General features: G+C 41.9%; 1 protein-coding gene across 4 annotated transcripts in view; it reads left to right on the top strand.

Annotated features, from left to right (window-relative positions):
• Positions 1-21,997, top strand: part of ATF6 (activating transcription factor 6) — an 82,643-nt gene that overhangs the window by 34,673 nt on the left and 25,973 nt on the right. The window lies entirely within an intron of this gene.

Here is a 21,997-nt window from a genome sequence, read left to right on the forward strand (position 1 = left end):
GTCTGTGCTGGGATACAGCATATGCTGGTGCTACAGCTTTGTCGGGCACATCCTCACATCTGCAGCGCAGTTAGTGACAGTGAAAGCGGTTTCAAAATGGAATTCCAGGTGTTTGATGACACTTTCTGTACTGCAAGCCTGAGTGGTGTTGAAGCCAGAACAGCTGCAGCAGTGAGAAGCTGCTTGGGATCTGGTGGTGGAAATTATCAAGGCAAACAGTAGTTGAAATAGCAACTAAGGGGTGGAAGAGTTTATTTCTCCCCTTTTGCAGAGATCTTGATGAGTCCTTTAGACATGTCTATAATGCACATTTGGTCCTGGCCTGAACCTGGGGTCTTCACTTGCTAAGCCTCCTGCCTTGCTATTTTGCAGTCATGGTATTAGATTGTTCTATGCACGCTCTCCCCAGCCACAGTTTTTCTAGGAGACTGCAACCCTCCAATTGTTTCCTCATCATAGGAGTGTCCTGAGAGGGGTCCCAAGGTGATGGGAGACCAGTAGTTGCAAATACAACAGCTCATCCAGCTACAACCAATTCTGTGTAAGAGCACTCAGATGAGCATAACTAGTTTTAGCAGTTTCTGCATTCTCATAGTTCTACCAATCTGTAGACGCCGTATGTACGTAGGTAACACAACCCTGTTCGACCTGATCTACAGTAACTTTCTTAATTTGTGAGATACATGTCTTTAGAAAAGGTTCAGGCAAAGTAAAAATAGTGGTGCCCTTGTTAGGATTAGAGTTTTATGCTGAATAGAAATATGAGGCTCGTTTCCAATCTTGGGATTACTGGATTGTGTCACAAGGCTGGAATTTTGTTATTAAATGTTTGGCATGTTCTGCTGTTCTTTCAGCTAGCAACACAAATATAGCCGACACCAGGCTCCACATATCCTGAAGATGAGTAGAAGGGAGTGGAGAATTGATTATAAAAGTTTTTGTGGAAACTCCAAACAAAAAGCAGAACAATGTTTGTGTAGTTCTTCACTTTTGGCCATTGCTCTAGTCCACCTGAATGCATGTACTGGTACATAGGTTCTGTTTACACTGTCGCATTAATGACCTGGAAGCTGTCAACTCTCATTTCGACTTGCAGAGCTGTCTTTGGAAACAGAGTGTGTCTTGTGCCACAGAATCCCTACTGCTTGGCTCTGCTCTATTACAAGGAGGGGTGTGCAGACTTTTTTAAACCATTTATGAAGTTTATTTGGTAACAAAGCTGTTGGTATTTCTGTTTTATGAATGAAACGTCCTCAAATCGAAGGCAGTTTTATGCGTTACCTCATTTATTATTTTAACAGGGCAAACCTGATCTAGTGACAAGCTTTGCCCTGAGGCACTTTTAAATTACTTGCTTGGATTCTTTTGTGAGTGCAGAAGAAAGGACTCCTGCACAGCCCGAGGGGTGCCATCAGCAGGGCCCCAGCCAGGGAGGTGCCCTTTCACCTTATCCTGAGGACTGCTGACTTCATTTTCCTTGGACCACAATTCCCTTTTCCCTGATGATTAGGAGCTGAGAGAGGGGACTGATTTCCTCCTCAGTGTTACCCAGCAGTTCACTTGTGTTGCTTGCTCGCTTGTCCAAGTTAGAAGGCAGGGCCTCCAGATGACAGGTTTTGTTCTCCTGGCTGGCTGTTTGCCATGCAGACACTCCCAAACACTTAATAAGCTGTTAAGAGGCATATACAAAAGAACAGGAGCTATCCAGTTAAGAGTGCCAGGGAGTGGATGGTTCTGGTGGTGGTGGTGGTCGTTCTCTGAGTAGGTGGGACTACAGATCTCCAGAGATCCCTTCTACCTGCTGTCTCTGGGATCCTCTTTCCATGTGCTTTCCAGTGTCACATAACCCAGCATCTCTCCTGGGTGCATGTGCTGAAACGTAACACATTTTTTATGTGTTTTCTGCATGTTCTCACTTGCACTGCAGGAGCTGTGCCCTGTGTTCCTTGGATTTTCTAGAAAATGACATTTGCTAGGGCTGCCCGTGCCTCTCATACAGTAGGACTCAGCTGGGGTTTCTAAAGGTGCAAGGTAGGGAAGCAAAGCTCACATGCAGTGTCACCTTCTGGTGATGCTTGGTACCTGTAAGACTGAATTTCTCATGACCTCATTGATCTCATTTTCTTTCCTTGCCTTGGAAGGCTTGCATGTCTCCATATTTACAGTTGGAGTTTGATTTTTTTGTTTTGTTTTGTTAAGGAGAAGAGAGGAAAATAAAGTAGTATTTGGATCAGCTGAGTCCATACAAAAAGCTGGGCTTTCACTCTGGAGTCTAGAGAAATTAATTTTCTGCTATTGCCAGGGGAATCTGTAATGTCATTTTTCAGCAAGAAGAAATATGTAACTGACAGTGAGTAAAGAATTCTTGAACTGAGGCAGTGTTGTCTCCCAGCTCTGCCAGGCCTCAGCAGCCAACATCCCTTGTAGGCAGGGCTCGTCACCATTTATTTCTTGAGATGTTAACTTGTTCATTTTATTTTTTCTTGCTGCTTAACTTTTAGGAAGCCATTGTTTTCAGCAGTCATTTAGCATTGCAGAAACTGGCACCTGGCAATGTAACAAGATACTCGTTCCTAGTAGTATATATTCACCCGCTGTCCCCAAATGCTCCACCACTCAGAAGCTACATCTTTGCAGCCTGCCTGTAAGTTGGGCTGATTTGGGTTAGCTCTGGGAGCACGTTCAAAGCCAAAAGCTCTGTGTGGTGGGTACCAAGACCAAGTTGCCATGCTTCTGTGAAAAGGGTACAGCAGTTTGAGCTCTGCTGAAGCACATTGGAGTCTCCAGTTGGTGTTGAACCTTCCTTCCATTTTTCCCAGGTTTGAGAGGCAGAATTGAGAGTCTCTTGCTCTGCCAACACCTTTGATTTCTGCCCTGTAACGTCTGTGATAGCAAGTCTGGTTGATCTGTTCTAAAACCCCAGTGGAGCACGGCTGCAAAATTCAAGTTAGTTAGTATAACGTGCTCTGTCAGCAGGGAGATGGACACCGGGCTGCTGCTGCAGTTCTCCTGTAAGCCTGGCACCCAAACAGTTCTCTCAAAGAGCTCACATGTGTTTTGCCATAGAGTATTCAGACCTTGAGATTGTTTCCAGAATTACCTGAATAGCTAACATAATTTGAAAGGTAACTAAGTAAATCGTTGGAGAAAACAAATCCATTCCAATTTACTTTGGCCCGTAAATGCTGCTCCAGATCTTTCCACTCCTGTGTGGTTAGGATCAGAGTCCCTGCAACTTGCAGTGATTAAGCAGTAGATTTCCCCATCCTGGAAGATTCTGTCAGTGACCCTTTGATGACATTTCTGCAGGTTTATTAAGGACAGTGACATTTTTTAGGGTAAGAATGTGATTACTGGTCTTAAGGAAATCATGGTTTAAAGTTTGATTTGCTTGGGAAATTTAGAAGGCCGCTGCCATTTCCTCTCACTACTTTCTCTATTTGTTTCAAAGCACAAATGTCTCCTGATATCAAAGTTTGACAATTATATTTAATGCAGTGCGCATACAATGTCTTACAGTATATTGTGTAAAAAAAATAGATATTAAAATGTGATTCTGGTTATTATTTGTTAGAGTGATAGTGATGCTGGCCCTATGGAAATCAGTGGCAAAGCCTTTACCAATTTCAGTAGGCTCAGAATTTCACTTTGTAAATTTCTGCTTCGGTGCTGTGGCACTTAAACCACAGAGCTGCAGGGAAATGTATTATTATGGATGTGAATTTCTGGTCCTACAAGCCAACATCTGCAACGAGCATTAAGGATTTCTCAAGTTCTGCAAACAAATTTTCACTGAAGTGATTAAACCAAATTTAAATCATAACTTTTGTTCTTTCTTTGTGTGAATGCTTAATGTGCTAGGAATAAAAATACCTAAATTGTGTTTTACTTTTGTTGGTAATAAGCCTGTGCTGTGTTAATTGTATTTGGGATGATATATTACTTTCAGGCAGCAAAAGATAATGATGCCTGGCTTTGACATTCTTGCGTAGCAGTAGTTTGCTGTGCTGCACACACAGTTCTGGCAATAGTTTGAATTTATTCAGAGAGCATGAGTGAGGCAGCTTCCAATTCACTGCACTCTTGATGCCATCTGCATCCTGCAGGCAAAACTGCTTTATAAGAAGTCGGCTTCGGATGGTGTTTCATAGCCAGAAATTCAGTCCTAACATATACTTTTCTCCTATTTTGTTACACTTGACAATGGGTGGTTTTTACTGAACATGAAGTTTTCTGTTGTTGACTTTGTTTGCGGATTTCCATGGGCTGGAGTATATAATTTGGCCTTCCGTTGAGATGAAATGCAATTATTAGACTCACATAATCCTGCTGCTCCTAAAGACACGGTAGCTAATTTATATGTTTGAGTCCTGTGGGTTTGCAACTGCTGCAAGTTAACATGCAGATATTTGAAAGATTTTACAAACTCCCGTTCCTCCTTGGGGAACCTGACCTTAGCTATTGAAAGGAAACAATTACTTTATATCAGGATCCTAGAGTTTAAAAATCTTGTACTAGATTGTGTACAGATGCTGAGAATAATTGAGGGTAAGGACATAGTATCCATGATAAAACTGCCTGTTCTTTTACAAGCAGAGGTCACCCTTTAGCCTGTCTTCTCTGTGAGGCCAACCTTTGCCTCCCTGGGAAAATTTGAGAATGCAAACAGTGTGTGTGATTGTGCTTCAGCATGCCCTGAAGCTCAGCGAGCCAGCTTCTGTCAAATTATGGCTGCATTTGACTTTCAAATTTGTAAATCCATTATGAAAACCTCCTGTTTCCATCTAAGTGTCACTAGTGAAAAAGAAGTCTGTCCTGCTGCATTCTTTGTTACACATTCCCTCTTTTCTGGCTAAACTGTGGATTTTCTTCATGTCAGAGAGAATTTTCTCCCAAAGCCCTGGTGTCCCTATAAAAACGGTGAAGCAAGCTTTCTTTTTGGCCTTTCTTGAACTGTCATCCCTCCTGGTGTGGAATATATCTGGTAGGTGGGCAGCAGGGTAGAGCTGACTATCAAAAGGACTGGGAGGTGGTGGGGAGAAGGGTTCTTTGTGGTCTCCTGGTTACTCAGCTGGGGAAGATGTTACTTTTGGTAGCATCTTAGTGCTGTTCTTGCTTAATCTAAAAACATCCAGAGAGAAATTTAATAATCTAAAATTAAGTCTAAAAATGTGTGTTGGTCTGTAGAGCACAAATGGCCTTACCCTAATCCTGGGATTATCAAAATACACACATACGAGAACGACACAGCTCCATGTTTAAGTAGTAGGAAGCTCAAAAGAAGTTTTTTCAGGTTTGCAGCTAAAGGCCAGCAATTCTTTAAAAAGCATTTCTAACAACGCCTTATAGTATTTTCCAGCAAAGTCTCTGATTGCTTTGTTATTTCTCACTGTTGTTACTCTGCAACTCTTAGAAGTTTTGTTCCTGTGTGAGAACATACTTTCAAAAGTAAAGAAACAGAGGACTATGGGCGTGCTTCAGAGGGGCAGCATCCAGAATGCGTGAAGAAGGAAGAGGAGCCAGGCAATGAGGCATCTTGGATGGGTAGTGAGTAGAAGCCAAAGAGGAGTAGCCAGCAAGTACCAGCTGCAGCGTAGCCTCTTCCGGGCAGCAGCTGTTTGGCTCAGCCAGATGCAAACAGCGGTTAGGAGAGACTGGAACAAGAATGCAAAACGCGTTTCTGAGAAGGGAGGTAATGCCTGTTACATCAAGTGGGGTTTTGTTTCCTTTGGAAATGTCTGTCCTGTTCCTAGCTCTCCAAGACACTTTGGAAGCAAGGCCTCAGTCACTCTGAATTTTATCTCCTTTGGGTTCCTTTGAACCCCGCTGTCCTCTGAATAAAATTGAGAATGAATGTAGTGTTGAGGACAGATGTATAAGCAGAGCCAGAAAAGTCACTCGAATATGTCTGGCATGGAGCAAAAGATACTCTTGAGTTTTGTGTGTATAGCCTTGGTTTGTTTGTCTTCTGTATGGTTGCTGGAACTTCATGAATCGTATTAATGCTGTCACTGAACTTCTTTCAGCCTTGTATGTCCCAGGCCTAACTAATACTTTGTTATTTTTAAACTAGTATTTGGAAGGACAACATACGCTGTAGATAATTACAGTGAAAATAAAACATACTGCAAAAAATGGCTTCAAAACCCAAACTGGTTGCAGACAGACGTGACCAGTAATAGTATACATGTATTTAGAATGTGCTTCATGCTTGACAGACAAAGAGTTGTGGGCAAGAAATAGAGGAAGATTGTTGGGTTTGGAAAGCCTCTGTAAAAGACCCACTGCTTATGAAATTGATGTGGACATAGGCTAGAGAAGTATAATTGGGAAGTGTGGGAGGAAGATGTGATTATAAAGTGGGAATTGTCTCAGTAAAGGAAGTGACAGCAGTATCTCACTTATTAAGAATAGAGAACAGACAATTGCTGACAACAAAGTGAGCAGGAACCCAAATTTATCCACAAACAAGTAATATGCATTCAAGTAGAGCAGGCAGTGGAAGTGGAGCTCTGAAGCAGTTCCTTTCCTTCAGGAAATAACCCAAGTTTAATAATACTTTAATAATGCGAGGTAATAATGCTTTTTTCTTTAGTGATAGCATGGTGTATATTGAAGAAAATTTGGCTCAGATTATTCTGAACAGTTCCTAGAAGGGAATGATGGGCTCTTGCTTACGATCTGTAGCAGTGTTTAATTATGGAATTGATGCTGACTGAGCCGTAACTGTGTGAAGACATAAATGATAGCTTCAGCTCTGGAGCTGCAGTAGCCAGTAAGGCATCGACTTGTGTTCGGTAGGAATGAGCTTCTGCATGAAAGAAATTACCTTCGTGATATTTCGTTTGCCTTGAATGATAGTATACTCAGAGAGCACTTTGAAATAACCATGCTTATTTTCTTAGTTGGACTTCACACTTTCACAGCTTCAGACTACTGATTTTTTTCTGTTCATTTTCAGTTTTTATATCTGACAGCACTAGACAGAGTCTTTATAAAGTAAAAGGTGCAGAATTGAGATGTTCTTGGTTTCATTAGGTAGTGTTTGTGTCCACAATAGAAATCCTACCTTTTAGTGAATGTTAATCATTATAGCATTGCATTTGAGAGTGTTATTTAAAATCTTAGGCACACTTCTAGAGTTAATTCTGGTCAGATGAAGTTATTTGTTTCCAGTTTGAATTAATCCTTTTGCCAGATTTTTAGCTGGACAGCACACAAAGCTTATTTTATGAAGTAAGAGCCCAGGTGCTATTATGAGTGTGTGCAGATTATCAACACCTCCCACTGGACCAAACAGAACACTTGCGGCTTCCAGGTTTTATTTTTAAATCACTTACACTCCTAGGACGAGAGGTGTGATAAAATTAACTGTACATTTTTATCTTTAAACTGGCTTTGAAACCTGTAACTGGCTTTAAAACTGTTTGAGCGTGGAACAGAAAACTTATTTTCTACTTCTGGGACTCATGGTTGCTTGTGACCTATCTGCTGGGACGGCTAATGGAAAGAGTAGGAGCTGCAGAAATTCACTTGCTTCTCATAAAGGGCTAAGAAATGTTAGGAGACTCTTTGGCACTAAATCTCTCTGTGAATCCTAGAAAGCAGTAGGGCCCTTTCCCCAAAATACAGTCTTTTTTCTTCACTGTGTTTTATTGCAGTATTGGGATGGGTCTGTTGCAGAAGCGTATGCTCTATGGCTAAACGCTCTTTTAGAGAGCCCTATATAGGTGTGTTCTACCTGTGTCCATAGCATTTTCTCACCAATTTATTCTTTTAGAATATACTTCCATACAAACTCCCGGTAGGGTGGACTTTTGTTTCTGATGATAGCTAAAGTGGAGAGATGGGTCTGAGAATGAGATCATTTTGCTTCATGCCTGGTATGGCTTGCTCCTCACCATGTAGTTGGATGAACTCCAGTTCTGCCAGCATAGTTGATGGAAACTGTCGGGCTTTGGGTCAGTGATTAAGAATTTGGAATATCTTGGGCTAAGCTGAGGGATCTCTCATGTTGGAAACCACTGTTCAGGAAATCCTCTTTGTGTTTTGATTGCAAACGTTAAACTGTGCCTGTGAATAATTCTGGCACTAGAAAATACATCTCAACAAGAGAAGGCAAAGCTGTGGGGGAAGGGCACGTGGACAACTCGAACAGCATGTGCACCACCAGAGTTAGCAAAGCTCCACTAAGCATTGCATTGTATAAGCAATTATTATTGTTCCTTGGTTTCATGACTGTCCAAAATAAGGTTTGAAGCATCAGCTACTCAAAGAGAGGTGATATCCAATATGAGGAAAACAGTTTAAGTTGTGCTCAGACTGAGAGCTTGCTCTGCTCCTTCTCTTGATCTAAGTCCAGCCAGGCTTCGGTTTATTAACCAATACTCTCTTCTGAGGGTCTAGAAGTGGACATTCCCAAGCTGTTCCTCATTGATGGTTCCTTCCCTGAAGCCTTAGCCAGTGTGGAGGTTCCTGAGTTGAGTCACTTGTCACCTCTGGGAGGCCCTTGCTTAATCTTCTTTCCAGGAAACCAGCGTGGAGCTCTCCTGCTTTCTAAGAACAGCCCTGAGTGCTCGGACCTGGAGTTTTTCACCAGGATCAGAAACTCAGTAGGTAATCACTGGATAGGTGACTACAGGAAAACAAGGCTGAAAAAGAACCATTTTACTCTCTCAGGTAGTCTGGGACCAGCATCTCCAGTATGGTATCTCCTTGACATCAGGGAAATACACTGTGGGTTTCTTTTTGCTTCTGCTAAACCATCTGTTTTGTATTTGCTTACCAGCTGTAAGCTGTAACTTTCCGTCAGGCAACCAAGGTGCCGCATACAATCTAGGCAAGAGTTTCCTAACTTCTCAAGCTCAGTTTCTGAAGCGCCAACATATAGAAATGTGTACTGAAATGAAACAGGACATAAACGTGCTGTCATCTGGAGAAAAAGGACAGATGCAGCAGTTTTTTCTGGTGTAAAATTTTGACAAAAGCAGTTAACTGTGGCTCTAGGAGAATAAGAGAAAAAGTATAAAGAACTACATTTACACAAGCAGAAAGGAACTTTTAGGCTCAGGCTAAACACAGAGGTGATACTACAAATGCTAAAAAAGGAGTGTTAAGCCAGCTGGGTAAACTGTTGCAATGTCATGACAGGATATTTCCATTTCAGTGTAGAGTTGGTTAGTATTGGTTTGGTAGGGCAGTCCAGGATGAGGATTGTACCTACAGCTGTGACTTGTCAAAAGGATATAACAAATGCATGTAAAAAGTGTATATGTACTTCAGTCTCGTTATCTTGCACACGTGTGTCTGTAAACAGGAGAGTATGGCTGCAGACCTTGTCAAGGAGAACAGCCTGATGTCCTGTATGTTCTCAAATCATTAGCATTTAATTCCCTACAGCAGTCTTATCCTATCTCTGCTCTCCTGGCAGTTATAATCATCATTGTCTGTTATCCTCCTGTGGATTAGGACCTCTTCACATGGATCAAAACTGACAGCCCTTTTGACTTATATAGTCTCTCCAAATCTCGATAGTTGATTTAAGAATGTACCTATTTGCTTATAAAAGTCACATCCAGTAACTTAATTCTCATAGGAAATAGATGCCTAAGAACAAGTCTGGTCTGGATTAAAAGAAGAAAAATAAACCCAGAACCCTGTACCTTGTCTATGGCACCTTTTGTCTGATTCTGTTTCAAGTCACCTTTATGTGCTTGCAGTGCTTTTTCTGTTCGAAAATGTCCTGACAAAGCCTTGATGCAGCTGCTTTGGCATGTATGAAATTACAGTATTGAATCTGACCCATCAAACGATGCATTGCTGTGCTCCTTGTCTGCATTTTCCTCCCAGTAACAGCATGTGCAGTTGTTATAGGGGCTATGTGTGCTCTTGGTATGCTTATAAACAGATTTCTGTGTGATCAGAGGGAGAGGGGGAAATGATCTGCAGCTTGGGGACTGCCTGGAGTTCACATTGCCTTTGTGCAGGTCAGGGGTAGCTCTGCAGAGCCAGGAGAGGTTCAGAGGGCAAGAGGGAATGGAAATCAAAGGGAGCACATCTACCAGGATGAAGTAGCCTCAGGATCTTGCTCTTCTGTATACCCTCTCATTGAGGGCCTGATCAAGTATTTTCATTGATGGGTTGGGGTAATAGAGAGACTAGAGACTGCACATATTAAATTGATTAATGACAAGCTGAGTGGCCCTCCAGCTGTGTTGGAGGAGAGGGTTAGTAGTTAGTGCCTTCAGGGTGCTCAGTAGCTCTCTGATATTTTGCAGAAATTGTGGTGAGTCCAAGATATTCAATCTTTTTGTGTGGAATTAAAACCACTACAGTAGTAAGAAAAAGAGAGGAGGGTTCCTATGGGAGCATAGTTCAGATTATTTAAAAAGTGCCCATGCAATTGATGCTATCCACATAGTGAAATCTGTTATTTTGCCATAGTATTTGTAGCTTCAGTGTCAAAGAGTACACTGATGTACTTACTTGTCTAAAAACCTTCATGTGTCATTCTTCACATCTTTATTCTATGATTAGAATTCCAGTAGAGCCTTTCTTTGACCTGAAAGTCCCCTCTATTTTGAAATAGTTAGAAAAGCTGGAAACTCCAGTGACTTGGTGAAATGTTGTCAGTGGGGCATTTCATTTTTAAAACCCACATTTATGAAAACACAGTTTCTGTGGTTCTCTGATATGGTTGCATCATACTTTGCAGGATGTTGGCAGTAAATGTTGAAATTAGCTTGAGACTTCTTGTTTCGCAAGCAAAGTGTACATAATTAGAATACTTGAAGGCAAAAACATTTATTGTAGTTCTAGATGTTTAAGTTAGTAGCACATGTTAAGTGAGATTGTGCACAGATAAAGGCAGAGAACTGCACCCATTCATTTCTGTTTGGTATCACTGGCACCATCTCCCTGTACACCAGCGTTTCTAAGTAATCCTTAATGAAGAGGATTTTGTAAAAATCCACTAACAGTCTTGTGCAGTATTGCCATTTTGTTTTTCACTTGCTGACAATTGCGCTCAAACTGCAAACGTTCTCAAAATCGTAGGAATGTTTGCTGGGGGGAACCTCTGCAGGTCTCTAGTCCAAAGCGGAACTATTGTCAGCACTAGATCAGATCAGCTGTGGATTGGTCTAGCCGAGTCTTGGGACCTTCCAAGGATGGGGGACCTACCACCTCTGTGGTGACCCATTGCAGGGCTGCACTGCCTGGCAGGGGAAGAATCTGAACGTCCCAAACCACCGCATGTGGCTGTGGCACCTTGGCCTGTCATCCAGCACTACAGAGTTTGGCTCCGTTGTCTCTGTAACTCCCTTCAGGTAGTTGTGGGTTGCTCCTCGATTGGCCCCCTTGTCTCCTCTTCAGCAGACTGAACCAGCCCAGCTCCCTTCATCTCTCTTCACAGACCATGTGCCCCAGGCCCTGACCATCTTGATAGCCTCTGCTGGCCCCTCTCCAGTTTCCCCACATCCATCTTTGCCTGGAAGAAGCGAAGGGGCCCCAAAACTTTACATGGTATTCCAGCTATGGTCTCACCAATGCTGAACAGAAGGTGACAAAACTTTCCTCAGTGCCCTGGCCACTCTCCCCAAAATTGGCTTAGGTTTGCTTGTTTTGCAGTGTTCCTCTAATACTTCTGTTTTAGTTCCTTAACTTCTTTGCATCTGGGGTTTTTTTTCTTAAATAATTTCACAGACTGCTGCTTTACGGACATCACAGATTCTCAAGCACCGCACAAGGCTCCTACTTCACTTAATGGAGGCAGAAAAACTCCTCTCAATTTTTCCCACCTATCCCAAACACCTACCATTGCATGGACTGAATTTCCTTCCGGAGGTGCCTCTCTCCTTCTGTAGATTTTAAAGGGAGCCTAGGCGATTCTGTCAGACAGCTAAAGCTGGAAAAAATTAATCTCACCCTAAGTGGGGAGATGAAAAGCTTCTATTTGCTCAAGCCATTATGTTTTAAATGTGGTTGAGAGCTGGCAAGTACTAATAGAAGAAAACATACTGCTCTCCAGGAAGAGAGACAGGCCCAGCCTGAAAGCTATAGCCTGATGTGTCTTTTGAGTAGCGTGCAAGCAAGCATCCCTCTACATTTTTATCTTCCCAAAGCTGACTTTTCGCTCTCTTTAATCTAATCTGGTGCCTGTGATCTTGCTAATTCAATTGCTGTGGCAGACAGGCAGTTACTCACATGCACAGTCATGAGATGGACAAGGAGTGCGATGTTCCTGCACCAGTTTATACCCCTGTTTATCCTTTATCAGTGAGGCTTCAGACCAGGATCCAATTAAACTACTGTTGTCATAAAACAAAGCTTTTTCTAAGGAAACTGCCATTTTGGTCATGAAAAGTGCATAGTGCTTTGCCTCCATCACGGTGCTGTAAGTTTTGATGGCTTGTATGAGTTCCCACAGCACTGTAATTAAAAAAGAAAAAAAAAAAAAAAAAAAAAAGGCAGTGCTCTCACACTGTTCAAGATTGGATGATTTCTTCTCTTCCTGAGCTACATGAGCAGCTTCCAGGATTTTTTTAGGGTAAAGACCAGTGAGCCAGTTAAACAGTTTACCACCACCAGAAAGGAGAGTTCCTCTTGTCAGTGTTTCTTTGGTTGTCCGTGCTCTTGTCAGATCCGTCCTTGAGCCATTTTATTGTGTTGGCAGAAAAACAGCCTGAAGAGTTCAGGGGGCTCGCAGGAGAGTCTGACAGTTGTCAGAGGTTGTCAGGGAAGGTGCGAGGGCTGAGGGAGGGAGCAGGTACACTCCCGCTTCTGGTGGCCATGGGGCTCAGATTGCTCAGCCACCTGTAGGATATGCCCAGTCATTCTCAAGTGCACTTTTGTAAGGAGGGGTTGGGAGTGATTAAGGGAGAATCCTCAGTTTCAGGCATCCAAGATCCTTTTTGCCACCAAGCGTGAGTTGATCTTGTAACTTATTTATGCCTTTTAAAACCGTTTTCCATCAGGTTGTTTTCTTGTTTTGGTTTGAAGTTTTCGGTTTGGGGAAAAAAGCATTAAATGTTTATAGACATTTTTCCCCTTGTAAAATGAAGTCTCTTTCTAGAACTGATTTATGTCTTCCTCAGCAACAGTAGAAATTCAAACAGAGCAGGTGCTTGGCCACAAAACTGGACTCAGAATTGATATTTAGAAGTGAAATTTAGCTACAAATGTGAAGAGAAGGAAGTTCATCAAGCTGGGGTAAATATGAGTTATGCAAACCAACAGGCAGAAAATGAAACTTCATCTTCATACTCTGTTGTTTTGACTGAGATTATTAGTAGCAGAGGTGACAACTTCTTTAACATTATTATATTGAGTATCTCTTTAATTAGAAGAAACTACGAATAGCTGATGAATCCTTAGCCATACAGATGTCCTGGGATCTGCAGAATGAGAAACATCTTTCCAACAAGCATCTGTAATGCAATGCACATTGCACAGATTAAAATGTTGCCATTAAATTTGGATTCAGCACACTGCATCTTGATATTAAAACCTCGTTGTGTCTGAACCGACATTTTGGGAAAAACAAAAGACAGCTTGGATTTGGAGCACCAGCCCTGGCCCGAGTGTGCCAGACCACCGTCCAGCCATTGGCGGCCTAGGAACTTTGCCTGACCCTGCTGCCAAGACGTACAGAGACCCACCCAAGTCTGAGCTGAAGTCATTGCAGAGCTCTGGGTAAATCTAGGGGATTCAGGCAAAAATGCAGCCTTGCTGCTGACTGGGAAGAGCATTCATTTGTTTCCTTGTTATCTCGTTGTGTTTTTTTCTGTGTCTCTCATGTTTCTTTATTCTTATGGTTTTGACAGTGGCATTTGCATTGTGGAAAATCATATTTCTATAAAGGCATGCTTTTATTCAACTTTGGCAGAATGTGGAAGGAGGCGTAAACCATTTTCTGTAATGAAATCAGAGGAAGGAAAATGATAGATCAGTAGAGAAGGAAGAGCACCCATTTCTTTAGGTTCCTTAGAGAGGTGCTCCTAAAGCTGCTTTACCCATCAGGTGCTGACAATGCAAACAAGGCCTAAATTTTTAAAACCAGGTCAAAGACAGTTTACTGAAAGTACTGCCTGTATTTATAAAACACCTTTCTGCCTGTGATCTAAAACATCATTTCTTGCCACTGCTGGGAGGTGATGCCTCCATCGCAGTGAAGAGGAATTGCCCTCGGAGATGTTAAGAGGTATATTCAGATACCTTGAGTGTATAAGGCTAAAGGATGGGGAGCAGGAGGAGATCCCCAGAGACTTAACTCATGGTCAGTTGCTTTTTCCAGAAAGTTGAGGGATAGCAAATATTTCTAACAGAGACTTTCCAGTTCTTCTGATGTATGTCTGTGTAGCTGATTCAACTTCCACAATTAGGAAAGATTTGTTGCTAATTTCCTGTACATCTGCTGTGCTCTCAGAAGCAGCATCTCTCTGGCTGCAGATTAGAATCAGGCTGCCACTGTCTGTTCTTGGACAGCCAAGGGCAAATAGCGGCAAGCTGGGGCTGTCCTAGCAGGGAGAATAGAGAGGAGCACCATCTGCTACTGAGCTTTGTCTTTCACTGATTTTGGCCTAGAGTTTAATTCGGACTAGTACTTTATTCTCTCCTGTCATTAGCCTTGAAATCTATTGCTGGTTTTTGCCTCTCAGTGCTTTCAATTTTTTTGTTTCTTCCTCCATATGCATTACCCTCCCCAGCGAATATATTGCCAGCAAGTTAGCAACTGTCACAGGTCAGCGGATGGATCAAGAAAGGGTGAAAGTCACAGTGACTGTGAGATAGATGTAAGTTGCTGTTGGCCAAATGTAATTTCATTCCCTCAAACCAGATTTGAATCCAGTACCTGACATCCTGGCTGCAAAGGACACGTATGTTCTTTTTGCAAACACTAAAATATGTTTAAGATAAATCCCATGCTAGGTGTTCAGCTCAAGAATGCATTTACTCACATTCAGTATTTGGGCTAATGTACAGTTTTGTCCTTTTGTACAGTATGACAGACTGCATGCATACTTTTTAGAATAATTAGCAGCTTCTGTAAAATGGAGTTTTGCAGCCTGGCAGTATTATTATCCAGAACTTTAAATGTGCATTCACCTGTGCACTGGTAATAAATATAATTGTTCTTTTCATGAGAACATCTTCTGGATCCATTTTATAAAAGCTGCCCTTAGACTGAGTCCTGCATCTGTGTTCAAATTCTGGCTGTTTGGCTCTTTGAGCTGTCCAAGACGATTAGTCTGCTGCACTGACAACTGCAGGTGATCTACTTCTTGTCTTGCAGCTATCTTACATAGCGTAGAGATTCAACGGGAGATTTAAATAAATTGTTTCTGTTGCTGCAGAAGGCAAGAAGACAGTAATTTCAAACCAAGACTGGATCTTGTGCCGTATATGTTGTAGGATTGAACACACTGTGATCAAATTAATTGCCTTGATTTAAAAAATGTTGAAGTCTGAACTGTACTTGACAGTTGTTTCTGGTTAGTATTTTAAAGTTTTCCTGCATTCCCAACTACCTGCCTGTGTAGGCATTTTTGCTATGTAAGAAAGAATGCTTTCTTCTGCTTTGAAAGGGAATTGTTTTTTCAGAAGAGTGATCAGTCACAGACTGTGTGGCCTTTCATGGACTTCTGTAACTATTCCTAAACATTTTTTATGTGTATGTAGCCCTGATTGCTATCAACATCTTTCTCATACTGCCTTTTCATGAGTGGTCTGCAAGTTAGTAAGACAGGGAAGGGGTAATCTTGGCAGACTCTTCCAAATTTGAGATGAGGTCCTTATGGATCTTAGAAATGCTGGTCAGAAGAGCCCTCTGGTCCAGCCTTCTGTGGGAAGGAAGGCTGTTGCCAACACTGCATGAAGTTAGCTGTGGTGTTACCGAGTGGGCTCTGAAGACCTCTAAGGATGGAGATCTCACCACAGAGTGTTCTAGTGCTTCACTGTCCCCTGAACTCAGTCAGAAGAGTAAGCAGAGGACAGCCATATTAGCAAATGGATTTTGAACCGCAGTGTTGTGTTGATCCAGCATTTGGAAGAAGCCTGACATAAATTGCTTTTTGCCCATCCAGCTTCTGTTTCATGGGGAATCTGATCCAGAGAGAAATTAGGATTTACAGTCTAGTCCATCTCATGATACCGCATCCAAGGAGCGTGCCCATGAAAACACATCATTTTTGTGCATTGGTTGGCTCTCTCCTTATGTGGCAGGGCTGCAAAAGCAGAACAACAGAAAAATGGTGTTGTTGGTAATAACATTCCCACTCCAGTTTGTGTTGTGTGTGCTCTTTTGGGGCAGAGTCTCCAGATGGGCAGTAGTTCTGGGAATCCAGAATTTGTCTTGTGTAGAAGACCAGAGGTCTTGCAAGCAAACGTAGAAACTTTGGGTTAACGTTTTGTCAGAGAAGCAAAGAGTCTGGATTATATCCTTTTTGGTTTTACTGGACCATATTCATATGCCCTACCTAAATTACATGTTTTTGCAATTACAGATTGCAGTTGCAAAACTAATAGCCTGCAGATGCTATGCAAAAGCAGAGCTCTGCTGCAGTGAATTAGAAAACGAGGGGAATTTCTTTTTATGGGTAGTAGTAATAAAACAATTAATTTCTTTTGGATCTTACAACTTTGTAAAATCTACAAAGATAATTGACAGGCTTAACTGGGAGTTACAGATGAACTGCATTTCTGTACTTACATAGCCCACGGGAAGGACAGAAAATGGCAGAGAAATGTAATTTTCAAATAATTTGGAGCAAACGTTTTTTAATTTTATGATGCTAGTTTGATTGAGAGAGCTTTTAGAAGAAAATCTGATCCTTATCAAACATAATAGGAGGAACTTTCCTACCAGTACAAGCTGGGATTTTTTTGGGTCTTCACAGAAGCTGAGAACTGAGTCAACTAGTCATATAGACATACCGTCTCCAGTTTATCTTGAAACTCAACTAATTTCCACAAATAACACACACACAAATTATCAAAGCATTTTCAAGTCCTTAAAAACTTTCCTATACGATTTTAACCAAAACTGTTTACTTAAACATAGAATTCTGTTCTTCACATCCTCTTACTTTGCGTTTAGGAATTTTTTTTTAATCTACTGCCAAACCAAAATTACATCATAGAAAATGCATGCATTGTTCTTTACTGTTGGGCCTTGCAAAGCAGTTCTGCAGACAAGTTTAATTGGCTGGATTTCTGTCCAGTCTCTGTCCTATGCCCTCCTTGTTCACAGGGCTGTTCTTTTCCTTTCCTATACAATGGAAAAAGACAAAACTACAAGGCAGAGTACATTTATGAAAGAAATAAAGTCCAAATGGGGTGCCTTCAGCTCACTCTCCATTGCAATTGGACTGGCTTTGCTGTGCCTCGTGGTGTGCCTAATTAACATATGTACACACAAGCTTCTACCGACTGTGATTTCCTAGAGTATTCCCTATTCACAGGGGAAGGCTGATGGTATTTAGTGCCTCTTATTTAGGATGTATTGCAAGTCAAGTGAGATTCGGAAAGCTTGGATGGAGATGAGGGAGGTTCATCTTGCGTAATTCCAGAATGAGGGATTTGCAGAGGAATGGGGAGCTTGAGAATAGCCGGTCATTTTCCAGATGGTGTCACTTTGTTAGCAGGATGAAGATAGATGTTTCGGTAGGATGGAGGGTTAGTGGGCCTGTTTTCTGTAAGTGTGCTTATATTCTGATTCCTGAAGAGAGACAGGATTCCTTCTCAGAGGCCACTGGGTAGATTCTAATGTTTGACTAATAGATACCTAATTACCAGCATATTTCAGTGTTATCTTAAGGCATAAATCCTCCTCTTTGGCCTTGGAGGTTGAATAAAGGGATTGTAAACCATGACAATAGAAAAGCTGAATAGTATATCAATTTTTTCCACCTTTATATGACATCTGCTTTACAGCTGCCTTTGGTGCATCTAAGTAATACTTTGCGTTATAGTCTGTTGTGTATTAGAAAGTTGTGTTGGTCTTCTCAAATCTTGATGGAGTAATGAGATTCTCTTGCTTTTTTATTCTTGCTTTCTCACCTTGATCTTCTGCCTCAAGGGAACTGAGCAGGACACCAAATGAAACAAAGGGCAGCAAATTAAGTTTAGGAGGGTGTGGGTTCAAACCAAGGAAAGGAAGCCATTCATTCAATAGGAGTAGACTAGTGGAACTTCTTGCCAAAATGCATTATAGATGCTATAAATTTACATATATTCATGGGAGGACTGGGAAAGTTCATGGAAGAGAAATCTATTAATAGCTACTACATATATAGAAATCACATCTTTGTTAGAAAATCCCGAAAATGGTTGGTGGCTGGAAGACAGGTAGGGGAAAGTGTCATATCTGGTTTCCATCTTAGCAAGATGAGTTGGCTTTCCTTGGAGTCAGAGGACAGCATCAGCTCTTGGGCAACAGCAGGAATACCCAGCCCAGGACAGGTAGGAAGAGGAAATCAGGAAAAGCTTCAGCAGCAGAAAAGCTTAATTTGCCTCAAGTCATTGTGAAACTGGGTCCTCTGCTTTTACATCTGGAGAGATCTTTTTGCTCTAAAATAGAATCATATGGTGACTGCTGTTGTGTCTTGGATCTTTTGGGAGTCAAGAGCTACCGGAGAGATGATCTGAATAAATGTCTAAGCCTGAGACACTTGCATTCCATTTAAAAACCTAAACAAGGTCACTTTCATTTGACTCTCTTTTTCAGGTTCCTTTCGGCCTTTAAGGTGATGTAACATAGATTCCAATCCAAAAGGAGAAGGGACAAAAGTAGATCTTGCTTTCCTCGTGTTAGCTGTGTCCGTTTGTGAACTGCAGAGAAGGACACAGTTCACAGCAGGTCTCCGTATCCTTAGTAGTCTCCATAACCTTTTTAGCTCTTAATCCAGAAGAGGTCCTTTGCCACTGTTTCTCCTTTACACTGAGAAAACACTTAGCACTGACCTCCAAAGCTGAGCCCTGCTCATAGACAAGGAGCACTGGGAATGGAGGAAACGCCTCCAAAGGAGGCTTGTGACAGAGTGAATTTTCCATTTCTCTGAGGTCTCTGGGATTTTCACAAGGCTCTCTGACTCACAGCGAGGTGCTTTCCAGTTTAGTTTTGGAGCCCAGGCCATATCACATCTGGCAGTAGCACAGTTGACAATAAAAGGCACTAAAGGCTTCTTCATTAAAAGGTCTCTCATGTGGGAACTGAACTGGATAGCAACTCCCTCTTCTGCAGGGACAGTGATCAGAAAGTGTTCCAGAGTGCAGTTAGGTGTTATTTATAAAAATTTGTCTGGGAATGTCAGAAAGGTGTAATCTTACACTACAGGACATTTTATTGACTGTGGGATTGAACTATTTCTGGTAAAACGCTTAAATAAAAAGCATATCTCATCAATTCATTGCTGTGTGCAAAGTATAGGCTGTAAAAGCCACCTGTGCACAGAAACACTGGGATTGGAACAGCATTGGTGTGAATAGGAGCACATTTTGCAAAAATAAAAACGGAAAAAGAAGTTCTATTCCCACCACTTCTGGGAGCTTTCCTGTTATGGGACAGTCTCCTCCCCCCCAAAAAAGGCTTAAAACTTAGAAAAGTAATTAAATTCTATGATTAGGGATTGGGAGTTCAATTCTCTATTACAAACTCTTTTCTTTAAGTATGTGCAAAATCAAACTTTGTCAATATATGCTAGCTAACCTCAAATTTAATATATGCAGAACTGGTCCTTTTTCAAATTAAGTTAAATGGTTATTGCTAAACCCAAAGTAGTAATGCTACTGGGGCCTCCCATGGTTGGAGGTCAAGAGCTGGTGCAGAGAAGCTGAGACCTTGTGAATTTTTACTGCAGGTTTTCTGTGGATCCCTTGCAGTTGTTATCTTTCACTCACTCCCATACTCATCTCTGCATGTCAAGGATTCCCTGCAAGGATCCATGGTGGGGTGAATACATTCTCTTGAATTTATAAGGTCTACCTTTAAAAAAAAAAAAAAAAAAAAGGAAGACACATCAACTTTAAAAACAAGGCAAGTTTACAGTTCATGGTATAATGAGCAAGTATTGCGGCTATGAATCACAGTTTGTGTAGAGGTTTTAACTGGTTTTCTCTCTTTTTTTCTGCTCTTAAAGTCATCCCCATGCTTTTCAGATATAAGGGTCAGACTGAAATGGTGGGATAGCAGTAGTTTCAGAGGCAGCCTCCCCTCTGCAGTTACTGCCCTGTTTAACATCCACTGACAGCAAAAGCAATGTTGCAGGAACTTCTGGCATTTTCAGATGGACCAGTGCTGTATCCACTGTGGTGTATCCTCAGGACACCATATGGTTGGCATCACCCAACTGAATCAATAGTGAAATTATACAGCCATTTTCTCTACAAATTTGTAAACTTTCATACATGTCCTCTTCAAACTGACAGAGGAAACCAGAAACAGATATGCCAAAGACCTGATTCTCATTTACACCATGATCTGTGCTATGTGCTTTGCAGTGTCGGGAACTGCTGGAGTAAATGAGAATCAGCCCCTAGGCCATGAATGCATTGCAGTAAGTTCTCTTCCCTGGAGACCAGCCTCCTGTGTTCAGAGAGCAGCTGAAGTTTAGCCCTGGCTGTTCTGAGAATGCAGTTCCAGCTTCACAGGTGCCATTTCCTGGTTAGGAGTCACATGCCAAAGGCTGTGATGCTGCTCAGTGCAGGTTCAGTGGCCTGTGTAGATCAGGACAGAAACATCCCATCTCTCATCTCTGGCAACAGCCAGCCAGCCTGAAACAATTATTTTGAAATTTTCAGAAAGGGTGAAATCCGTGCCTTATGAAAGAAAAGCTGGCTCACTGGCTCTGTCAGCTCAGGGTTTTTAAAAGTCCAGCTCCTCAGAGGACCTGTACAGGGGAGTCTCTGAAGTTGTATGCAGCTTTCTGGGCCTGTGAAAGCACATTTTTGTTTCACACTCTTTGTATGGCGAAATGCATACCACTAAAGAAGGTCCAGTGTAATCTCATTGACCTGAAATTTCTGAAAATATTCAGAAAAAATAGATTTGAAATGGATTTGATGCACAATTTTTTATGGCTGAAAAACTACTTGCTTTCTAACTGCTTCATCTTGAGATCACTAGATGTGGTCAGATAGTTAATAGATAAGCTTTTAAGCTGTGAGGACGTGTTGAACATTACCAAAAGTAATGCCATTAAAGAAAAATGGTACCCCCAGCAGCTTCGGGAAGCTGCCAGCACTTCAGTGGGATGTGGAAAGCTCCTCAGCCTGTGTTGGCAGTGGTTGTAATGCGGTCCTAGAATCACAGCATGAAGATTCAGGCTGGAAGAGATTGAGGCACAATTCCCTGGGAGACCTCTTAGTCATAAACAGAAATGAAAAAAGGCCCAGCTACAGTGTTTGTTTACTGTAAGAAGTCTTCTGAAGCTGCCTGGGCAGAGAACCCTTTGGCATGCTGAGGCGCCTGGCTCTATTTGCCCACTCTGGCAACTGCCTTTGTTAGTTGCAATATTCTAACACATAGCTGGTCTCCAAGGCAATGGTAAAGATCAAATCTCCTCATCAAGGCCAGTTACGAGAACAGCACATTAAGGTTTTCCTTTGGTATTTTAATCCAGTCTCCTTGGAGCTTTTATTCTTGTAAAGTAACAAATGTCACTTGTTTTCGAAAAGATTATCCTTAGTTTGTCAGAGATGGATCTCTAATGGTGAGTGGGGCTCCTTTGGACATCTTGAGGAAGTCTTTGTGAGAAGAGAGACGAGAAGTGAGTTAGGGCCTGTCTTGCAGGAGTGGAGTCACGGCTCCCACCTGGATCACACGTGTACTTTGTGTGGTACGTGCTCCAGACCAGTGGCAAGGGTCAGAGGCATGCCTTGCCCTTCCTTCAGTACGTGGCTAACAGTGTTTACATAGGCAGATGTGCTAAATACACTGTAACAAAGCACATTTAGATCAAGTTATGTTACTTATTTTCTAGTAGGTAATGGTTTTGCTCAA

The sequence above is a fragment of the Strix uralensis genome, chromosome 8 (assembly GCF_047716275.1).
Source record: "Strix uralensis isolate ZFMK-TIS-50842 chromosome 8, bStrUra1, whole genome shotgun sequence".
NCBI classification, from domain to species: domain Eukaryota; kingdom Metazoa; phylum Chordata; class Aves; order Strigiformes; family Strigidae; genus Strix; species Strix uralensis.